Raw genomic sequence first — 21,664 nt, forward strand, 5'->3', positions numbered from 1 at the left:
AAAGAAATGTGGTTTCCTAGACTGCAATGATTTCCGGATATGCACAAAATGGATTTGTTGAGAAGGCTTTAGAAACTTTCAAGCAAATGCAATCGGCAGGTGTAAAGCCAAATTCCACGACCATTGCTACTATCCTCCCTGCCTGTGCCAAAATGGGAGATTTGGAACAGGGTATGGAAATTCATCGAAGCATAAAGGATAGAGGAATTTTGTCAGATGTTGTAGTTGCAACTGCCCTGGTAGACATGTATGCAAAATGTGGAAGCATAGACAAGGCACGTGAACTATTTGATAGAATGCCTAAAAGAAATGTTGTCTCGTGGACTGCAACGATTGCTGGATATGCACAAAATGGATTTGTCGAAAAGGCTTTAGACACTTTCAAGCAAATGAAATTGAAAGGCATAAAGCCAAATTCCACAACCTTTGCCAACATCCTCCCTGCCTGTGCAAAAATGGGAGCTTTGGAACAGGGTATGGACATCCATCAAAGCATAACAGATAGAGGAATTTTGTTAGGTGTTGTACTTGCAAATGCCCTGCTTGACATGAATGCAAAATGTGGAAACATGGACAAGGCTCATGAATTGTTTGATACGATGCTGCAAAGAGATGTGATCTCATGTGAACAATCAACATGCGCGTATATAGGAGGAAGGGATTGCTGCTACAAAATTGAACGCTCACTCCTCAATCATAGTTCTATGGTTTTACGAGATTAAACTAGGGCAATTAACCACCACATGTATATTTTTTGCAACATGAAATTAAAAACTAGGGCAATTTAAATCTACCTCTTGTGCGGGATTGCAAGCAATGCCACAAATGCCTTTGACGCGGGTTTGATGTTCTTGGGGGTTGAAGTCGCCACGGACGCCTACGCGGGAATGCAATGCACAAATGAATTTCCCTCTTTTTTTTTTTTAAGTAATGGCCCTTGTCGTCAGCATTACGACAAACTCAAGCACTTTTTTGAAAAAAAGAAAACTCTCATTGCTAATGCCTTCTTCATCGAAACCAAATGGGAAATTTCCATTGGAATTACAACGAACATGGGCATTTTTTCAAAAAAAAAATCAAATTTGGCCACAATATACCTTCTCCGTCGGAAACCTCAGTCAGAAATCTAGTCCAAATGTATTAGTGTAAGTTTTTCAAAGCATCTTGTAACATCCCATGATAAGCAGGTGAAGTTTGAACCAAATCCCAAATAGAAATCTTGGCAGGAGTATCTTTAAGTTGTTCAATGAGATCATACTCCTTACTAAGAGTCTGTGATATACGAGGTATTTGTGGAAGAGTAGGTTGAGAGGGAGGGAGTGAAGTTGGGATAACTGGAAGAGAATTAGGTTGCCTATTGTTTCTTGTGTTGTAGGTATGAGCAACTGTATGATAACTTTCTTCAGTGATTTTCTTAGCATACTCATAAGGGCTCTTAGTAGGATAACCTCCTTGCACAGTAATAACAGGTTTCTTAGGAGTGCAAAAAGAAGCATTAGCATAACCACCTTGAACCACTAAGATAGGCTTATGTTGAGAACTTTGAGAAGGACAAGCACCTTGAACTATGAAGAGGGGTTTATTAGGTGTTTCATTCACATGTATCAAATTGATTGAAGATGGTTTAGGAATATCAAAGGTGTCCTTATTAATTTTAGAAGAAGAATGGACAAGATTATTGGAAGAATTGTTGATAGTCTCTTCTTGCACTAAAATTTTATCATGGATACGATCAATTTTAGGAGGTAGACTAGGAGTAGGCATTGATTTTTTAGAAGGAAGACTATTAGTAGGAAAGGTCATATCATCCTCTTTCATCAAAGGATCTACATGGGGAATAGACTCTCTAGAAGAAGGATCAATATTACCCTCTAAAGTCTCACCTTTGAGAGGGAGATCTTTGAAAGAGATGTCAATAATCTTACCTTGAACTAGGGTATCCTTATGAGTAGAACAAAGTTGAGAAGAGGGAGATGCCTTAACTTTAGAGGAAAAATGATTAAGATTCATGGAAGGTGAGATGCTATCAAGAGAGTTATCAATCATGATTTCATCCTCTTTGGCTAGGGTTCTCTCATGGGGTAGAGAATAATCAACACCTTCTTCTAATTGTTCATCCCAAATAGTGAGGCCATTGAAAAAATTATTAGAAATATCTTGCACAAAGATGTCCTTATTGTTATTGCCAATTTTGAGAGGAGGGATAACATTGTTCATTAATTATTCATCCTTAGGAGGGAGAGCATCACTACATGTGTTTAAATCATCCTCTTTCCTCAAAATGTGTTCAATAGGATGTTTAGGGGAGAGAGAATTAACAAAATTAATTATGATTTCATCTTCTTTTTCTAAGGCATCTTTATGGGTAAGACAAGCTTCAGGGCAAGGAGAAGCATTTCTCATTAATGCATCATCTCTAGTGGGAATTTTGTTGAAGTCAAAAGAGGAAATGCCATCACTAGGAAAAGTAGGGACAATACCATCTTCTTGCACAAAATGATCCTCGTGAGGGGAGTATTCTTTAGGAGGGAGATGAACATCTTTCTCCAAAGATTCATGTTTATAAAGGAGATCTTTGAAAGAAGTGCTCATAACCTCTTGTTCTACTAACGTGCCCCCATTGGTAAGGCAAAATTTAGGAGAAGATAAGTCAATGTCCATCAATACCTTTTCACTTAGAGAGGCATCATTTAAAGAAGGTAAAGTAACACTAAGAAAAGTGTTTATGATATTATCCTCTTCCTCTAAGATAGCTAGATGGGAAGGGCATATTTTAGGAGAATTGTAAAGATCACTCTTCAAATATTCATCCTTAGAGCATGGGAGAGTTTTAAAGGGGTTGGTAACAACTCTTTTAGGCACTAAAATGTTGTCATAGATAGGAGGAGGTTCTTTAAGAGGGAAAAATTGAAGCAAGGGAAGCTAACCCCTTATCACATTTATGAAATGAATGCATCATGACAACAATTTTCCTCTTTCAAATGATAACATATGCAAAATAGAAGGGAATGTTCAATTTTAACCAATGCAAGCACTCTAAATGTTGATTTAGAAAATTAAATTTATGAGTGAAATGTGTTCCTAAATCGGATCTGAAATTAATGATCCAAATTAAGCTATCCACAAGTTCAATTTCACCACTTAAATTTATGATCCAAATTAAATTTATGAGTGAGTTTGAGTGCTGAAAAATTAACCTAGTGTTGAAAAATGAGCCAAATTGACCTAGACAGGGATGCCATGCTTTGGTCTTGTTCTGTTTGACAGGAAGTTGCAACTGAGAGACTGTAAATTGAAGGCCCTGAGCTTCCACCTTGTTCAAAATAACCTGAAAGTGGAGGGACCAGGGAGCCACACCCCTGTCCTGGGAAGGACTAGGGTGCCATGCCCCTTCCCCTAATGGTTTTAGGACAGATCTGAGGCTTTCAACTGTGCCTGTGTCTTCTGTTGATCCTAAAAGTCTCCTGGGTACCTGTACCTACACCTGCAACTGAAAAGAGAGGGTTTGGGTGGCTATGTAGGGTTTTTCCTTATTCAAACCCCTGTTTTGGTGATTTCCACCTCAACAAATATCCGATTTGTATAGTAAAATAGTATGTATAGGAATCTTGTGTGTGTGCAAGACCCTAAAATGAGAAAGATAAGAAACTAGAGCTAACCTACGCTTTGGAGAGTAAACCCTAAATGTATGTAAATGTAAATGAGAAGGAAATGTTCAATTTTAACCAATGCAAGCACTCTAAATGTTGATTTAGAAAATAAAATTTATGAGTGAAATGTGTTCCTCAATCAGATCTGAAATTAATGATCCAAATTAAGTTATCCAGAAGTTCAATTTCGAATTGAAAAATTAGTGTTTTAACAAAATTGACCTCTAAATTTTTGAAATTTGCAAGGAATTGAAGCTTTTAAATGTAAATTCGAATTTGAAATAGCAAAAACACTTAGATCTGAGAACATAAATCAGAATTAAAGAAGATTGGATTCACGTCGGGTTCACCAAAATGTGGAGGGGAAAAAGCGAGATTGGGTGACTAGGACCTAATCCCACTTTAGCCAACACATTGGAAATACGAAAGAGCCTAGGGAGATAGCTCACTTGAGCTACTTCTTGTGAGAAAGAGAGAGCCAAGGATTATCTCTTAGGGTTTTTATTCCTCTTGTTGTATATGAAGATAAGATGTGAAAGATTGATCAACTAGACTAGGAGATGAACAATGAAGCATATATGAACTGAAATTACATACACTTGCAGATCTGAAACTAAGATACTGAAAGTAGAGAAGGGGGAGGAATTTGAATGTGTACCTAGTGTTGAAAAATGAGCCAAATTGACCTAGACAGGGATGCCACGCTTTGGTCCTATTATATTTGACAGGAAACTGCAACTGAGAGACTGCAAACTAGAGGCCCTTAGCTTCCACCTTGCTGAAAATCACCTGAAAGTGGAGGGACCAGGGCGCCATGCCCCTATCCTGGGAAGGAATAGGGTGCCACGCCCCTATCCCTAATGGTTTTAGGGTAGATCTGAGGCTTGCAATTGTGCATGTGTCTTCTGCTAATCCTGAAAGTCTCCTGGGTACCTATACCTGCACCTGCAACTGAAAAGAGAGGGTTTGGGTGGCTATATAGGGTTTTGCCTTATTCAAACCCCTGTTTTGGTGATTTCCACCTCAACAAATAGCTGATTTGTATAGTAAAATAGTATGTGCAAGAATCTTGTGTGTGTGTGCAAGACCCTAAAATGAGAAAGATAAGAAACTAGAGCTATCCTACGCTTTGGAGAGTAAACCCTAAATGTATGTAAATGTAAATGTAAATGAGAATGCTCAAAATAATATGTACTAAATGATCTAAAGCATGGATGTCAATGTGAAAATGAGTGTAAAGAAGCTCATACAAAGACATGAAAATAACATGAAACCATACCAATCCCCACGGGAGAGATATAAGCCACTTGATCTCCTATTCAATGTCTTCAAGGCTCCTAATTGATGATGAATATTTGATTATTACCTGATTAATGCTTAATGAATGTTGTTGAAGACTCCAAAATATTTTCTCTTTCACTGCATAGAAGGCTCCTTGTAATCACTTTGCTAAAAACTTCCTTAGATTAGATAGATGCCTTCAAATGAAGAAAGAGAGCTCTTATATATGAAACCCTGGATCTTAATTCTATCTTTAGGCCAACCTAGGATTTTAATTTCCCACCAATTTCTTCAGGTTAAGCATTATAATATTATAGATTTATGCTCCCGAAATTTTGGGAAAAATGTCGGGGACCAGGTGCAACTTGCATCCAGTCCAACCAACTTTTCACCAAATTTTTAGGGTCATTAGTTACGATGATTTTAGAGTGAATCCCAAAGTTATATCTGATTTCGAGATGTTTTGATATGCGAAATCGGGCCTTAAAGGTCAAAATAAGATATAATTAGGGTTTATGATTTAATGATTTATTGGAGGAATAAAATTAAAAGGGGCACACTTAGGGTAAAGGGCCCAATTTTATGATGTATGAAGTTATGAACTATGACTTTATATTTAATTTAATTAATTAATTAAATGCTTAAAGGGAAATTACAATGCAAGATGCAAACAGACTAAGGCGGGTGCTAAACTAAGTGTAGAATTTTACCACCCTAGCAAAGGTGTACAATTTACGACGCTATACCTGCTTAACAATGTCTCTACATTTGAGGATATTATTCCAAATTTTGTTTCCCCTTGGGACCCTTTCCACTTCTAGGAACTTGTAGAAGCTATCTTGGGTGAGGTATTTAGAATGTAACCCCATTTAGTGTCTTGACAGTTCAACATCCAAGAGGTTTTGGCCATAAGAGCCTTATTAAAATGAGAGATTCTCCTAATCCCTAGCCCACTATAGCATTTTGGGACACAAACTTTATCCCAACCAAACAGGGCAAGCCTCCTCTTTTCTTCCATGCCTGTCCAAAGGAAAGCTCTTTGGATTTTTTCTAGTTTCTCAGTCATTGAGTCTGAGATTTTAAAAAGAGAGAGGAAGTAAACCAGGGTCCCCTGGAGGGAGGAAGCCAAGAGCTAAAGTTTCCTTGCGCTACTTAGAAGTCTTCCCTTCCATCCAACCATTTTTTTTCTGCACTCTCTCAAGAATAGAGACCCAAAAGGAGTTAGAAACTTCCTTCACGGTTAGAGATAGTAGAAGGTGTAGACGCCTAAAATTAATTTATGCCTTTACACATAATTAATTTAATTAATTGTGTTAGTCCTATTCCTCTTAAAATCGATTAAACCTTATTTAATCAATTTTATCATTATAACCTTATAATTAATCTATCAATAAATTAATTATTTCCCATTCTTTTAAAAAAAATTTACTTCTTCTAAACCCTACTTAGTTAATTAATTTCAATTAACTAATCTAATCATGTGATTCCTACAAATCACATTTCTTAATCCTCATCTAGCCTAATTAATTACCTTTAAGCATGATTATCATTATTCCTCAATTTTAAATTCCTCCACTCATTCTCTCCCCTCATGTCACATTCTCCTAATTTTCCCACCTTCATGACTCTAATCACTCATTAAGCCACCTAATCAATCTCCTTAATCATTTGCACATCCCTAATCACCTTGATCCTTTCAAAGAAATTCAAATTCTTTGAATCTCCCCATGCCTCCTCTTCCCAAGGAATTTTTAATTCCTTTATCATTATTCCTTAATTTAAATTACTCTGCTCATTCTCTCTCCTCTTGTTACATCCTCCTAATTTTCCCACTTGCAATCTAATCACTCATTAAGTCACCGAATCAATCTCCTTAATCATTTGCATATCCCTAATCACCTTGATCCTTTCAAAGAAATTCAAATTCTTTAGATCTCCCCCTGCCTCCTCTTCCCAAGGAATTTTTAATTCCTTTATCCATTTAGTCTTCCCACACATCCTCTTATTTTGGAAGTTTTAATTCTTCTCCCCTTTCTCCAAGGAATTTTTAATTCCTTTTTTTTTCTCTTCCCAATGTACTTGGGAGCTCTTCCCCATGTACCTTGAGAGGTGTGGAGACAAGAAATGCCTTTATGACATATCTCTTGAATCCTCCACCTTGTCCTCTTAATCCTTTCCTCCATTTAAAATCAATATCAACCCTTCATTTTGAAATCAATCTTGGCCCTCCATTTTGGCCTCCTCCAATCTATAAATTGGAGTCTCCTCTCCTCACAAATCATCCACCTTTCATGTAGTTTTATGTTGGCCTTTTGAATTCCAAATCCATCAATAACAACCTCGTAATGCCAAAATATTTCCATAGCCAACCCATATCATCCACAATCATCCTTTGAATCATATCCTATATTGTTGTGTAGTGGAGAGCAGTCCACAATTCTAGAAGGAGCTCATCCAATCAAGTGGAGGAGGGGTGCATTCTTCACTTCACATAAGGCTCAATCTGAGGGAGGAGAAGGTATAAAGTGTCATTTGCATATTAATGATTTATTTGTGTTTTTATGATTAATATATGCACGTGAACACTCTAACCATTTTCTCATCTTCATTTTAGCATGCTCGGTGGGACCCACAACCCTAACTTCTAATCAAATTTGGAGTTTTTGTGTTTTTTAGCTCGTAGGTCTCGGTTCAACATTTGCACTTGCAGATCAACACATCCTCCTTGTTGGTTCAATGCCTCCACTAGAAATCGACGTATATGCTGAAATTTAAAATTTTCTAACCTGCCTTTTGTAGGTTTTTTGTACATCATCTGCCACTTTCTTTAACGCCTTCGTCTAGTGTCTATTGACACTTAGTTTTTGAACTTAAATTTAATTTTCTTGCTTTCTTTATAAACTAAAAATACAAAAACAACACAAAAGGATTAAAAAGAACAAAAATAAGTTAGGTTATTAGTTTTTTTTTCTATTTTAGCAATCTTTCAAGCAAATTAGTTAGGTTTCCTCGGGTTTTTAGCGCACCAAAGTTTGCACATATGCATCAATGTCTGCGCACTGCTTCAACACCTACGTTGAGGCAGGAAAGCTCGCCTAGATTTTTAAATTTCAACTAACCCTCCCAACATCTAATGTTCTTGCTTTGATGTCTATGTAGACGCTTAATGTCTGTGCTTAGGATTGACGTCTTTGTGGTTGTAGTTTTAGGTTTAAATTTTCAAATTTTGAATTTCTGTCACAATTTCCTGCTTTTTGTCTGCTAGGTTGTGCACAGACTCTTTCAGCGTCTGCACCTATGGTTCAAAAATTTACAATGTAACCTTAGAACCTTTTTGTTACTGATCATATTTTCAGTTTTTGCAAGTTTCCCCGCTAGTCCAAGATCAAAAATTGAGACTACTAACAATTGTTTGCAGCCCCGCTTGTCAAAGATTAATCTTCTCACTAGCTTAGTTTCTTTTTTGTATCTTAGTGTATAAAACCTTTGCATGAATTAAAATTAACTAGTGTCTTTCATGTCTTGTGCGCTTGCACACATGTTTGGGTGGACACAATATTATGCTTGAGTATCGTCTCCCCTCGCCTTCACGTATCTTGGGTGTAAGAGAAAGAGAAATCAATAACACCCACTTTTTTTTATTTTTGTAGTGGCCGGTATTTTTTATTGAGGATTTAATCACCCCACAAGAATACTTCGAATTGGGACATGTTGGGGATATCAACTCTCCCAGCGTGATCCTGAGTGGGTTTTTTCAAGCCACTATATAAATAAGTTGGTCAGGCGGCTGAAGTACTGAGCGAATTAGATGTATGTGGAGGCCCCCCTCTGCATCGATAAGCTCAGTTAGAGCCTTAAGTGTCTTGATTCAAGAATCTGTCGTTGGATTGGTGATCCCTCATAAATTACACTCAGAACCTTGTTGTAATAGCAAAAAAACCCACATTCATAGTGTTGGGGATGCGGATTGCACCCCAAAGTTACCTCTCATGTACCCACTCAAGATGAGATAGGAATTCCCCATATAATATATCTTTGGATCTTTGGGGTAAGAGAATCTGGATGCTCGAGAAGTGAGTGTGTTGTAAGGGGGAGCCAGTGCTACCAGAATCTCTATCTATCCACTTGTTTAAGGTATCATTTGTGTGAGAAGCCTATTGAATGGTTTCCATCTTCCACCCTAAGTTGTATGTCTGATGTGTGTCTTCATTTGTGCAAACCCAGTGAAATTTTGTTTGGGCTAATCTAGGCCCCCTTCACTTTCACGCTTGTCATAAAATGTTGCCTTGACCAATATGCTTGTCATTGTTTGATTTTTATTTCCAAGAATAGATAACATCCAAAACATTCCCAAATTTGACCAAACCCTTCAATTTTAATTTTGTCACTATCAAACTCCTATTCGCCATCTCCGTTCTAGTCAAATCCCCAATCAGTTTTCATCCATCCAAACGATCATCAATCCCCAACTAATATCTTTATCCAATCATCAATCCAGTCTCAAGTAACATTCCCCTTCTTCTTCCTATCATCAATCTATTCTTCCATAATTATTTTCATTCCATCCTCAAGGACTTAGCATATCAATCCTAATCAATCCTAATTAATCCAATCAATCAATCAATCAACCTCATCCTAAGGCTGACACTTTGTGAAAATTTAATTTAGACCTTTATCTTTAATCAATCAATCAATTAGCTTTTGTGCTTGGGAAAGAATATCCCCAAGTAGCTTTGCTTAATCATTTTGGGTTGATCAAAACCCTAATCCTTTTACTATCTTATGCTTAGGAATGAAAGGCTATCCTAAGTAGAAGAAGGCTTGATCAATTGCATCTTAATCCAAGGGTCTGAATTTTACCTAGCTTGGTTGTCACCTTGCTTTGTGGTTAAAATCATCAATTCCCATCTAAGTCCTAATCCAAGGGCTAAGGTTTCATCTTAATCCAAATCAATATTGTCATAATCCAAGGATCAACCCAATCCAATCAAATCAAATCAAACCCAATCCAATCCAAGAAAATCAAGTCGAATCCAATCAATCCTCAATCCAATCTAAATTTTCTAAGTCCTAATCCTCATCTTCATCTAGAATCGTCTCATCACTTTTCTCAATCAAGTCTATCCATCCAATTCCAAATTGTCTTCCCATTCTCATCATCTTGAGGTTACCCTTGCATTGTCAAAAGCAAAAGTTGGCTATTCAAGACCCACATTCAAACATCATGGGCTGGTTTGAGGAAATGGTTATGAAAGTTCAAGGATCACCTATCAACCATACCCATATGATTCATGCATGTCTCAAAGCTATACAACTTCCACCTATTCATGTCTCCCACCCCAACCCACTTACCAAGTCAATACCAATTCATCTCACATTCCTTATCCTTCCCCTACCTTTGATAAGGGAAATCCATCTTATCCCCCATCCATGTTCTCATATTATCCCTCATCCACATACCCCTTTGATCCAATATGTATACCTCCATATTTCTACCCATCCACATCTCAATCCCCATCTTTTTATAACACCTCCATCATATCCACTCCTCATCCAAGTCCCTTACATCATAGTCCTCCAAGCCCTAATCCCAATCCCCCAATCCATAATCCCAATCCCCCATATAACACTAAACCTCTGCATAATCCTCATCCTCCAAAATCCACAACATCCCCATCCTCTAAGTCCTTTCTCCACAATTTTATCCAAGAAATATTAGCAAAGGAGACAAAATCCCCACCTCAAAACAAAGTTTCCCAATCTCCTCAAGTCCTACATCCACCTCCATCCCCTCCCCATCAAGACATACCTCAATCCCCTATGATTCATGATACTCCCGTCCCCCCATCTATCCAAGTCAAAGTACCCACCCCATCCTCCATTAAACCATCTCCCCAACCCCAAATATGTCAAGTGCTTGTTCCAGAGCATGCTATCATAGATTCCTCTCCACCTCAAGATCAAGGAATCCCTCTATCTCATGATGCCTCTACATCTTAAAATCCATGTCTACCCTCTGTAATACCCTAAAAATTGTCACCTAAACCATGAGCCCCTAATCTTGACAACAGCACCAAGGTCCTAACCAAAGGCAATTAAATCAATCTTGAGCACACAATTAATTTCTAAAATCATCAAATGTCACATGACAATTTAACCACTCAATATTAATTAAATATTTATTTAATTAATTGATTATTCCAAGTAAATATTTTTAAAATCAAATATCTCATTTATTTTATTAAATATCCTAGCATATTTAATTAAGTGAATCAATTTGCCATCAAATCTTCAAAAAAAGAAATTAATTGGAAAAAAGAATTAAAAATTGAGAAAATAATTTAAATGGAGATAATCTTGAAAAAATAACTAAAAATTGAAGGAATAATCTCAAAGAAAGCAATTAAAATAATTAAATATTAAAATTCAATGAAATAGAGAAGAAATCAGATTTTTTCTGATTTTATCTTAATTTTAGTTCAATTTCCTTTAAAACTGAGAAATTCAGCCAATCACATCAATTCACCTGGATTGTGCTTCCTCTTGTAAAATATTGACCGCTCATCATCATTTGATCTCAGTTGTTGGTTTCTTTCTGAATTTTCTATAAATTTAGGCTCTCATCTCTCATTCAAGGATCTTGAAGAATATATTGTTATTATGTTGTTTTTGCTCTAGGTTCATTGAGAATTTGCATTGAGATATTGCATATTAGTTCTTGCATCCTTAGTTAATCATCTAGCTTAAATATTCATCTATTGCTTAAATCATGTTAGATTAATCTTGCATATCTAGCTTAAATCTTGCATCCATCTAGCTTAAATCCATACTCATATAGATTAAATCCTTTGTTTAGGTATTGTCTAGTCACTGGATAGCTTAGTAATTTGAGAGCAATCTAAAATCACATCTACTAGAAGGCAATAGGTCACTTTGAAATGGTTTATTGTTCATTATTGATTATTGATTTACCAACCATGCATCTAATGACTTAATTGAAGTGTTGTGTATTCAGATACCAATTCCACTTTTCACACACACCCTCCACTCCATTTCATGGTCCCATCCGGTCCACTCCATCTCATGATCCCATCCCCTCCACTCCATCTCAAGATATAATCATCCCTTCCACTCCACCACATGATCCCATCCCAAGTCAAAATCAAAGTATTTCTCCATCTCCATGTCATGATCCCAATACCTCTCATGACCCTAATATTCCTCCTAATCCCCCACAAGATCCCATCACCCCTATCCAAGTTGTACATGAATCCCATACCTATTAACTTGGCTCTTCCACCTTCATCCATTCGAGTTTCCTCCAAGAGCTTACAGTCCCTTTCACATCCCACCCCCCTCAAAATGGACTCGCATCTTGTTTCCAGAATAATAAGTATCCTATTGGAAAAAGAATTTGTGAAAAAATGAATTATCAAGGCAAAGGGTTAGGCCTCCATGAACAAGGAATATTTGAACCACTTCAAGTCAAAGTAAATACAAATTCATATGGCCTTGGCTACAAAGCTCATGCTCAAGATGTTGGTATACCTTCCATCTCTTTTGAATCTAAAATCCCTCCATCCAAATCCAAACATTTCCATCACCCATCTTCCCCATCCATTTCGGGTTCTTAAGTCCTAAAGTCCATTCATTCCTCATCCACATCTAGTTTGGCTCCTTATATTCCCAAGCTAAACCCTTCATCCCTTCCATCCATTTTGGGTCCTTACATCCCTCCATCCACCACTTCATCACCTCAAATGATCCCTAAGCTAGATAAACAAAGGCACACATCTTTGAATTCCATCCAACATTTTCCCTCCATCATCCCATCCATAAAATCTCCAAGTCATTTGTCCTCATGCACCCACATTATTGCTATTGCAAGTAATTTGGATGCCAAATCTAAAATTCTTAAAGCTATAAATCCACAAAAATTCAAGGATGAACATGTCTCCTAAAAAAGACATTCTCAAGAAAAGAAGAATATGATCCAAAAGAAAGAAAAATCCAAAAGGCCACAAAGGCCCCAAAAGAAAAAATAAACTATGTGGATTCCCAAGCTACTCATAGAAGAAATGCATCTCAAAGTAAAATCCACACTAGCATCCAAACTTGTTAATCCAAAAGCTCCCTCCACTCATAAGTCCTCCAATCCACCATCTTCAAAATCCATTTTGGGCCCTTATGTCCCAAAAAACTACTATCTTAATCCAACCATCGCCTCCATATATTTTGGGTCCTCGTGTCCCAAAATCAACATTTGATCCTCCATCTAATTCAAGACCCTCTCCTCCACAACTCCAACACCCTTCAAGCTATGTGCCAATGTTGATCTTCCTAACATTCCCATCCATTATCCAACATCCATTTTTGATAATCCCATCCTTTGCATAAATCCTTATCCCCCTCCATCTTCCATCTATTCCATCTCCACATCTACTTCTTCCAACATCTATGAGCATACCTCCAATTATCTTGGTTCAAGAAGCACATCTTTAAGGGATACTAACAATGGAACTAGATGCTTGAGTCCTCCCTCCATCTCCCTTTCACTCATCCACTATCTTCCACATCCACTTATCCTCGTCCTTATCCATCCAAATTATTCCAAAAAAAAAGAAACAAAATCCATCCAATGGTGAAAATCACTTATAGTGGCGCCTTGGGTAAGTACCATGATGAAAACTTGGTAAACAAGCGTCATGTGTAATCCCCTCATCCTCTTGCACTCTACAATTGGGGGCAAGCTTCATCCATGCCATCCTACCATCCACATCTACCATATTCTTTATCTTCTATCTATATCCTATCTACGTCCATCCTCCTTTCATATATTTGATCTTGACTATCTTATCCATATCCTCCATCTCAGATCCCTCATCCTATCCAAATACATCCTTCATTAATACCGTTGATCTTGATCAAGATAGAGACAAAAATAATGTATATGAATTCTTTGGAACACACAAGCCTACATTTTTCGTCCATCCATAGCCCTTCTCATACATATTCATCCACCATCCTTCCATTCTTAATTGTATTATCTTCTAATGTGGGGCATTGCACTCTTTTGAAACATAGTTCTTGGATCCCCATTCCACCTATCTTTCATCCTTTAGTCCTCCACATCTTATCACCATCCATCTACTTAATCCTTTCATCTCCTATCCAAGCAATCTCTTCATCCATCCATCCTTTTACCAAGCCTTGGTTCTCCCTTGTCATTGGTCCCCATCCATTTATCCTATATCCACAACCCAATCCTATCATATCCAATCATTTATTCTCCTTGCATCTTATCCAATCCATTTATGATCCCCCATCACACAGATATTTATCCAATCAAGTTGAGCTTTATCCCATTCACACTGAGCTTTCCCCATCACACTGAGCTTTCCCCATCACACTAAAATTTTCCCATCTATCTGAGCTTATATCAAGACTTGTGCATAATCCAAACACCCACCCATACCGAGCTAACCAAATCCAAGCGTAAATCCTCCCATTTGCAGACATTGCACAACCACCTTATATGTTGCCTCCCATCAATCCATCCACACCCTGCCCATCGGGATGCATCCTTCCCATGTCTAGCAGTTTATCCAAATCCATCATCTGCCCATCGAGATGTATCCTTCCCATGTCTGGTAGTCTATCCAGATCCATGTCCTACTCTTGGCAAGAGATATCAGTTGGTCATATGCATGTTGTTTGCATGATCAATCTTTTCACTTTGATTTTAATCTTGTGTCCTAGGACTATACCTGTTTAGGGATTCCTTGATCATCCTATATCTTGGTATGTCTTGGTTGGTGCATAATGGGGCATAGTTTTTGTGGTATGGCATGTTTGATGGTTTCTCTTGTACGATCCTATAGTCTTGCATCTACACCACCATTAGTGTTTGTGAACCTATGTGCATTGAGATACCTATTGTCTGAGAGTCTAGTCCACACATCGGATATTCACCACATCCCGACTTCTATAGTTAGTGGTGCATATAATCTGTTGCAAAATCAAAACTAGGTTTGCTCTCCACATCTACACAACAAGAAATCCCATCCACTTACTTCATTTCATTCATTCATCTCATTTCATCCATTTATCTTGGAGACTCCAATTCACTCATTCCCCCTTCATCATCCTTATCCTTTTTACACGATTTCATCCTCAATCCTCTAGTCCTCTAATTCATTTTGAGAGCACACCCGTGTTCTTAAAACCCGCATGTCCTCTCTAGGGGGCATATCACTACATCCTCATCATACTTCCTCATCTCACCTATGACTGGGGCATCATGCTAGTAGTCCTTATCCTTTCCATCCACTATATTTTATTCTTCTTTGATATAACATCACTTTATGATGCTATATCAAAGAGGGGCAAAATGTAGACACCTAAAATTAATTAAATTAATATTTAATTAATTTATGTCTTTCCACATAATTAATTTAATTAATTGTGTTAGTCCTCTTCCTCTTAAAATTGATTAAATCTTATTTAATCAATTTTATCATTATAATCTTATAAATTAATTATTTCCCATTCTTCTAAAAAATCATTTATTTCTTCTAAACCCTACTTAGTTAATTAATTCCAGTTTAACTATAAGCTAATTATGTGATTCCTACAAATCACTTTTCTTAATCCTCATCTAGCCTAATCAATTACCTTTAAGCATGATTATCATTATTCCTCAATTTTAAATTCCTCCACTCATTCTCTCTCCTCATGTCACATCCTCCTAATTCAAATTCTTTGAATCTCCCCATGCCTCCTCTTCCCAATGAATTTTGAATTCCTTTATCATTATCCCTCAATTTTAAATTCTTCCACTCATTCTCTCTCCTCATGTCACATCTTCCTAATTTTCCCACTTGCACTCTAATCACTCATTAAGTCACCTAATCAATCTCCTTAATCATTTGCACACCCCTAATCACCTTGATCATTTCAAAGAAGTTCAAATTCTTTGAATCTACCCGTGCCTCCTCTTCCCAAGGAATTTTTAATTCGTTTATCCATTTAGTCTTCCCACACATCCTCTTATTTTGAAATTTTTAATTCCTCTCCCCTTTCTCCAAGGAATTTTTAATTCCTTTTTTTTTTCTCTTCCCAATGTACTTGGGAGCTCTTCCCCGTGTACCTTGAGAGGTGTGAAGACAAGAAATACCTTTATGGCATATCTCTTGAATCCCCCACCTTGCCCTCTCAATCCTCTCCTCCATTTAAAATCAATCTTAGCCCTCCATTTTGGCCTCCTCCAATCTATAAATTGGAGTCTCCTCTCCTCACAAATCATCCACCTTTCATGTAGTTTTATGCTGGCCTTTTGAATTCAAAATCCATCAATGACACCCTCATAATGCCAAAATCTTTCCATAGCCAACCCATATCATCCACAATCACCCTTTGAATCATACCCTATCTTGTTGTGTAGTGGAGAGCAATCCACAGTTCTACAAGGAGCTCATCCAATCAAGTGGAGAAGGGGCACATTCTTCACTTCACCTAAGGCTCAATCTGAGGGAGGAGAAGAAGATACAAAGTGTCATTTGCATATTTGTGTTTTTATGATTAATATATGCATGTGAACACTCTAACCATTTTCTCATCTTCACAAGGTATGTGTCCGGGAGGGATGCAATCTAGCATCCTAGAATAGTCTTGATCTTGGTTTGGAGTATTTCAGCAGTGTGGAAGAAATAAATATTACTTTTGTCATAGTTGATATGTTGACTAGAGGCCACAACATAGGAATTGAGGAAGGATTTCCATTCCCTAGCCTCAACCACTGAAGCAACCCCAAATAGAATGGTATCATCGACAAATTGTTGCAAGACAATAGGGAGATTGAAGAAGCCGGTTTGATCCCCATAAGAGCTTCCTTATTGATGAGGGAACTGAAGTTCCTTCTTAAGACTTCGGCCAAAATAATAAAGAGGTAGGGAGACAGGGGGTCTCCATGTCAAATTCCTCTAGAAACCTCAAAGGGTTCTTTAGGGATCTCGTTCAACAAGACAAAGTATCTGACTATGGAAATGAATTCCTTGATGAAATTTAGTAGCTTGTCACCAACCCCAAGCCTTATAAGGACCTTAAATAGGAAAGCCTAGCTCACTCTATCATAGGCCTTTGAGATATCCAACTTCAACACCATACTAGGCTGATGACTTTTATCCAATGACTGAATAACTTCACGAGTGACAATGGTCGCATCCGAGATTTGCCTTCCTGGAATGAAACCTTTTTGGTAGGAACTTTTAATATTACCCAAGAATGGTTTAAGTCTGTTGACCAAAACCTTAGAGAAGATTTTATACGCTGTGTTGTAAAGAATAATTGGTCTAAAATCCTTAAGAAGAGTAGGTTCCTATGTTCTAGGAATTAAAACAATAAAAGTGTTATTTAACTTCTTTAGCAAATTGCCTGATCTAAAGAAGTCCTTGGTGGACAAAATAATATCAGGTCCACTAATGTTCCAAAAATCTTGGAAGAAGGTCAGGGGGAAGCCATTTGGGTCAGGAGCCTTGAAAGCACCCATCGAGAAAACCTCATCCCTAACTTCCATCTCAGTGACCGATGCCATTAGAATATCATTGTCTTCCTCCATGAGAGGGGTTGGGAGGCATTGGAGAAGGGAGTCCTACAAGAGGGGGTCCCTTGGCCTATTGTCTTCTTCAAATAGTTGAGAGAAAAAGTTTGAGGCCAATTTCCCAAGAGCCTCGTCATCTTTGATTTCCTAGTTGTGATCATTTCTTAGATAGGAGATGAGGTTCCTTCTCCTATGCATACTTGTTTCTCCTATGCATACTTGTTGAACACTAAAAGAAAGAAGAGTTTTTGTCACCCTCACGCAACCATTGGATTCTGGATTTTTGTTTCCAAAAGATTTCCTCCCTTGCCGCATTTTCCTTCCATTTTCTCTTTAGTGTTTCCTCCTCTATGTGGGTAGCTTCTTGGAGGTCCCCTTGATCAATTCTTTCTGGAATTGTAGTTAACTTGTCTTTTAATTCCTTTTTTTGTTAGAAAATGTTTCCAAAGGTGGTTTTATTCCATCCCTTGACATTCCTATGAATCAACTCAAATTTCTGAGAGATCTTGTACATAAGTGTACCATGAACTGGTGAGTTCCACCAACTTTTTATACAGTCTTTAAACTCAAGGTGGGAGGCCCAAATGATTTTATACCAAAAAGGGTAGCTTCCCTTAACACATTGAGGAGGGCATAGAAAAAGAATGGAATTATGATCAGACATTGTGTGAGGTAAAGCAATTAAGGAGGCATTAAAGCCTAAACCCTAGTTACTCAAAATGAGGAATTTGTCCAGCCTGACTTGAATGAGATGCTCCCCCTTCCTATGGTTGGACCAGGTAAATCTTTGTCCAACAAGCTCCACATCAAGAAGTCCATTCTTATTGATGAATTTTGCCAGGTCCGTCATACTATCTGAGTAATCCTAGAGCCCCTTAAGTTTCTTTGAAGGGAAAAGGGGGAGTTGAAGTCCCCAACAATTATCTAGTGGGCATTAGGGTCATAATGAATAAGAGAAGATATGTCATCCTAAAGGGAAAGATGACCCATTCTAGTGTTGGGGGCATAGATGTTGATAAGAAATTGGGTGCCAAAATGTGTAGAAATCTTGGTAGAGAGAAAGTTGGGAGAGGAGGAAACAAAGGTACATGAAATCTGTGTGGGATCCCACATGTAGTGACCACACCACCCAAGTCTCCAGTAGCATTATGATGAAGAACTTAGAGCTAGGCCAAATTTTGTCAACAATGGTAGCAAACGAGGTGTCAATCATTTTGACCTCCTCAAGCAAAAGAACTTCAATCTTATTTTCCAGAATACAATTCTCAAGGGCATACTGCTTCTATGAGCTATTGAGGCCCCACATATTCCATCAAATGATTTTCATTTTTTGCCTTTGATTGATGTCTCCAAGGTCCTTTGTTTGTCATTGGTGACTTCCCTTACTGCTTCCTTTTGGCATGAGAGTCTTTACGGTGGGCGACCCAAATTTAAGTCATTCCTCGCATTAGTCTTCACGTGTCTTGTCTTTTCGCCTCTATGTGATCCAACCTTCATCACTGGGAATGCAACTGCTTGACGAAGCTCCCAGTGAAGAGAAGGTCTTCAATGGGATGGAGGGGGCCTCTGCCCCAAACACCCTAGATAGTGTATTCTCCACACATTAAGTCTTGGAATTGGGTGTTGAGCCCGACTCAACCAAGTTGCTTGGAGAGAAGGGGTGGGTGGCAATCTCTCCATGTTCCAAAAGAGTTGTCTCTCTCTTGGGGGAAATAGTTGGCATGCCCGAAGGGCATAACACTTTCTCCAACGAGTTAGGAAGGGGTTGAGGGGCCTTCCCAGGGGGTTCAACAACCACTGACACAGGAACAAAATAATCAGAAGTAACAATAGTGTCATTAGCCGGCTTAAGAGGAGAGTCAAGGAAATTGTTGAGACTTTCCCTAAAGGGACAATCCTCATGGTCCTCCATAGAGTGAGGGGCACGTTGAGTTGAGGGGTCCTCATTGACCATGGGTTCTTTAAGCTTGAGAAGCTCGGGGTCGGGAGCCTTGCAGTTAGAAATTAAGTGTCTAGCCTTAGAGCATTTTTGACAGAAAAAGAGTAGCATTCTCATAGACTATAGTTTGAGTGTAGCTTCCCAAATTAGATTCATGAGTAATAAAATTAGGAAGGTTCTTACTAACCACTACTTGAACGCAGAAGGGGGCATACAATAGTCTAGATTTGGTCATAGTAACATCGTCTATAGCAATGAAGTGTCCAAACGTGTTACCAATCCATCTAAAGATAGATTCATCCCAATATTCCATAGGAAGCCCTGGGAGGCAAACCCAAACCGGGGCCATTTTGTGAGGGTCAATGGTCAGATCAAAACCAGGTTTTCATCTACAAAGGGAAAGGTTATGCTTACCATAAATCTAAAACCCAAAAAGGACCATGATGATGTCCTCCTCTTTCGTAAATTTGAACAGGAAAAGAGCCCCTAGTGTGGTGCTAACAGAAACACTGCCTTGAAGCTTCCATTTGACAACAACCCATTTCTAAACCATTTCCACAATTGGTTGAAGAGAGAAAAATTTCCCCACCAGAGTATTGTTCATGTTGAGTATAATACAGTCCATTACCGTGTCTAGCAAAACAATAGTCGTGCCTTCCTCGGTTTGAAGTCTTTCTAGAACAAAGTTGGGGTCCACCCCATCTTGAGAACTACCTAGAAGCACAATCTTCTAGCCCTTGTCACACCGCACCACCTTTAGGTTGTTCTTTCTTTGTTTCCCTTGACTTGGAAATAATCTCATCAAGCACGACAGAATCCTTGGAATTAGAAGTAGTCCCGTTGGAAGGACCCCCAAGCTTGTTGGACAAAATTACAGTTTCAAAAGCGTTCACAATCACCTTTTTTCATGGGTGGAGAAGACAAGGAGGTCTTCTCCCTGGAAAGTGCATTCGGGTTCTCCCTAAGGGAAGAGTTAACAATGGGACGTTTGGTGACAAAAAATGTCACCATGGCAGAGTTCGGTGGAGGATCAACAAGCGGGGGGAGTTGGCCCCCACCTTCCACGGGCTCCATGATCGCAGGGAATTCAAAATTCAAAAAGCTTGGCAAAGTGGGAAAGTTGCAGAGCTCGAGTACTCCAATCAATTATTATTGTATATAAAGTTAAAATGTTTTGCCCCTTGTTTTTTATTAAGAAAGCAGTGAGAATCACGACATTGACCCTTTACATAGTATGAACTATAAACAACACCACAACAATACTATAACAACGCATAAACAACACTACTAAGAACAATCATCCATAACATAAAAACATACTAAGAGTTCAGAAAAGCAAAAAACAGAGGACCCCAACCAAAACAAAACCAGAAGGAAACTAAGGGGCAGACTTGTGAACCACTAACATCTCAATGACCCTATTCCAATCATTGTACAAAAACTTATACAACTCCTTGGCCTCCTCCTTGTCTACATCCTCAACCATAGTACGCTCCCTTAGGAGGGAAAGAGTCAGCGCCGAGCTATGAATAACCTGCATACATAATTTGTTAAAGCTAATAATCTGGTTGTCCTGAGAATGCAACCTGCATTTTATTTGATTTATCTCATCAGTGATGGCCTTTAAATCCAGGAGCTAGCCCATGCTTTCAATATGCTTTAGAAGGTCAGAGACCTCATTGCTAATGTTCTGGATTTGTTCCAGGGTTGGGACCCCTTGGGGACCCCTTCCACCTCCCTATTATCCTCCTTCTGCTCTTGGATGTTCAGGTTTTCAACACCCATGTCCACTTTAGCTTCCTCACTAATCGCCGCTTCCTTGACCACATCTTCCTTAGGGGCCATAACAACCTGGGCTCCAGTAGCTTTCGGGTCCATCATTTTCATGACCTCATTAGGGTCCACTAGGTTGATTTGATCAAAAATTTCCTCTTTCGATTCAACATTCACATCATTGGCGGGGGGCCCTGAGGTACCCACATCAATCCCAGACATAGAAACCTTAAGATCTTCACCACCCGCAGACCCATACATAGTACCCCCATCTTTGCCATGGACACAATCCTCATCAAACCCATGTTTTGCCCCTTGTTAAAGTGCATGTGCTAGTCTATTTTTATAATCATTTGTTGAACAAACATAACAATTACTACTACAAAAAATTTCATAATAACACTAATATATAATTATTTTATG

The sequence above is a fragment of the Cryptomeria japonica genome, chromosome 7 (assembly GCF_030272615.1).
Source record: "Cryptomeria japonica chromosome 7, Sugi_1.0, whole genome shotgun sequence".
Taxonomy (NCBI): Eukaryota; Viridiplantae; Streptophyta; class Pinopsida; order Cupressales; family Cupressaceae; genus Cryptomeria; species Cryptomeria japonica.